Genomic DNA, 3,306 nt, shown 5'->3' on the forward strand with positions numbered 1-3,306 from the left:
TTCTTTCTTTCTTTCTTTCTTTCTTTCTTTCTTTCTTTCTTTCTTCTTTCTTTCCTTTCTTCTTTCCTTTCTTTCTTATGTCTTTGATTTTGGATTCAGGGTAGTGCTGATCTTGTTATATAAGTTTTGAAAAATTTCCTTCTATATTTTTAAAAATAATTTGATTAGGACTGGTATTCATTTTTCTTAAATGTTTGGTGTAATTCAGCAGTGAAGCCATTAGGTCCTGGATTTTTACTTACTGGGAGACTTTTTATTATGCCTTCAGATTTGTTACTTATTGGTCTGTTTAGGCTTTAGATTTCTTTCTAGGTCAATCTTGGCAGGTTTTATTTATCTCAGAATTTTTCCATTTTTTCTAGATTTTTCAATTTTTTGACATATAGTTGCTCATAGTAGCCATTAATAATTCCTTAATTTGTGAATTATCAGTTGTAATGTTTACAATTCTGATTTTATTTATTCAGATTATTCTATTTTTCTGGATTGTGTGGCTAAATGTTTGTCGACTTTTTTGATTTTACAAAACCAACTTTGTGTTTTATTGATATTTTTGGTATTCTTTCATTCATTTCAACTTCATTTATTTCTGCTCAGCTGTTTATTTTTTTAAAAAATTATTTTGGGGTTTTGTTTGCTCTTATCTTTCTAGTTCTTTAAGATTCATCGTTATATTTTTAATTTGGAGTTTTTCCTATTTGGGGGTTGTAGGTACTTATAGCTACACTTTCCTCTTAGTACTGCTTTTGCTGTATTTTATAGGTTTTGGTATGGCGTGTTTTCATTACCATTTGTTTCAAGTAATTTTTAAATTTTCTCATTAATTTCTTCACTGATCCACCGGTCATTCAGGAGCATATTGTTTATTTTCTAAGTATCAGTATACTTTCATGTGCTCCTCTTGTTACTAATTTCTAGTTTTATTCTATTATGGACAAAGAAAATGCCTGATATTATTGCAAATTTTTGAATGCTTCAAGACTTGTTTTGTTGACTAACATATAATCTATCTTTGAGAATAATTTTGTGCTAAGGAAAATAATGTGCACTCTAAACTCTTGGCTATAATGTTCTGTAAATATCTATTAGGTCCATTTGGTTTATACTGCAGATTAAGACTAATATTTCTTTGTTTACTTTCTGTCTGGAAGTTCTGTCCACTGTCGAAAGTGGGGTGTTGAGGTCTCCAACTATTATTTTATTGAGGGCTATAATTTTCCTTAGCTCTAATAATGTTTTCTTTATATATAGATGTTTAATTATATAAATGATTTATATAAATAAATTATATGTATATATATTTGGGTGCATATATATTTAAAATCATATTCTCTTGCTGAATTGACCTCTTTATAATTTTTTTTATTATTTTACTTTAGGTTCTGGGGTACATGTGCAGATCTTATGGGACTGTTACATAGGTACACACATGCCATGGTGGTTTGCTGTCTCCATCCCCCTGTCACTTACATAAGTTATTTCTCCTAATGTTATCCCTCCCCAATCTCCCCACCCCCTGCTATCCCTCCCCTAACTCCTCACCCTCAAAGACCCCTATGTGTGATGTCCCCCTCTCTGTGTCCATGTGTTCTCATTATTCAGCACACACTTATGAGTGAGAACGTATGGTATTCGGTCTTTCTGTTCTTGTGTCAGTTTCCTGAGATGATGGTTTCCAGATTCATCTGTGTCCCTGCAAAGGACATGAACTATTCCCTTTTTTATGTCTGCATAGTATTCCACAGTGTATATGTGCCCCATTTTCCTTGTCCAGTCTATCATTGATGGGCATTTGGGTTGGTTCCAGATCTTTGCTATTGTAAACAGGGCTGCAATGAACATATGTGTCCATGTGTCTTTATAATAGAACAATAAATAATCCTTTGGGTATATACCTAGTAATGGGATTGCTGGGTCAAATGGTGTTTCTATTTCTAGATACTTGAGGATACAAGACACACTGTCTTGCACAATGGATGAACTAATTTACACTCCCACCAGCAGTGTAAAAGTGTTCCTATTTCTCCACATCCTCTCCAACATCTGTTGTCTCCAGATTTTTTTAATGATCGCCATTATAAATGGGGTGTGATGGTATCTCAATGTAGTTTCGATTTCATTTCTCTAATGACCAGTGATGATGAGTATTTTTTTACATGTTTCTTGACCACATAAATGTCTTCTTTTGAAAAGTGTCAGTTCATATCCTTTGCCCACTTTTTTATGGAGTTGTTTGTTTTTTTCTTGTAAATTTGTTTTAGTTACTTGTAGATTCTGGATATTTGCCTTTTGTCAAATGGGTAGCTTGCAAAAACTTTTTTCCATTCTATTGGTTCACAGTTCACTCTAATGATTGTTTCTTTTGCTGTGCGGAAGCTCTTAAGTTTAATTAGATCCCATTTTTCAGTTTTGGCTTTTGTTGCCATTGCTTTTGGTGTTTTGGTCATGAAGTCCTTGCCTATGCCTAGGTACTGAATGGTATTGCCTAAGTTTTCTTCTAGGGTTTTTATGGTGTTAGGTTTTGTGTTAAAACTTTTAATCAATCTGGAGTTAATTTTTGTATAACGTATAAGGAAGGGATCCAGTTTCAGCTTTCTGCACATGCTAGCCAGTCTTCTCAACACCACTTATTAAACAGGGAATTCTTTCCTCATTGCTTGTTTTTATCAGGTTTGTTAAAGATCAGTTTGTTGTAGATGTGTGGCATTACTTTTGAGGGATTTGTTCTGTTCCATTGGTCTATATCTCTGTTTTGGTACGAGTACCATGCTGTTTTGATTAATGTAGCCTTGTAGCATAGTTTGAAGTAAGGTAGCATGATGCCTTCAGCTTTGTTCTTTTTGCTTACAATTATCTTGGCTACGTGGGCTCTTTTTTGGTTACCTATAAAGTATAGGGTGTTTTTCCCCCCCCAGTTCTGTGAAGAAGGTCAATGGTAGCTTGATGGGGATAGCATTGAATCTATAAATTACTTTGAACAGTAAGGCCATTTTCGCGATATTGATTCCTCCTAACCATGAGCATGGAATGTTTTCCCATCTGTTTGTGTCCTCTCTTATTTCCTTGAGCAGTGGTTTGTAGTTCTCCTTGAAGAGGTCCTTCATTGCCTTCATTAATTCATGTCCTTCATGTATTCATGTGAATTCATTCACATATTGATGTATTCATGTCCTTCATGTATTCATGTATTCACATCCTCCATGTCCTTCATGTATTCCTATGTATTTTATTCTCTTTGTAGCAATTGTGAATGGGAGTTCTCTCATACTGTCTCTCTGTCTGTTATTGTTGTATAGAAATGCTTGT

The sequence above is a fragment of the Cebus imitator genome, unplaced genomic scaffold (genome assembly GCF_001604975.1).
Source record: "Cebus imitator isolate Cc_AM_T3 unplaced genomic scaffold, Cebus_imitator-1.0 Scaffold797, whole genome shotgun sequence".
In the NCBI taxonomy this organism is placed as follows: domain Eukaryota; kingdom Metazoa; phylum Chordata; class Mammalia; order Primates; family Cebidae; genus Cebus; species Cebus imitator.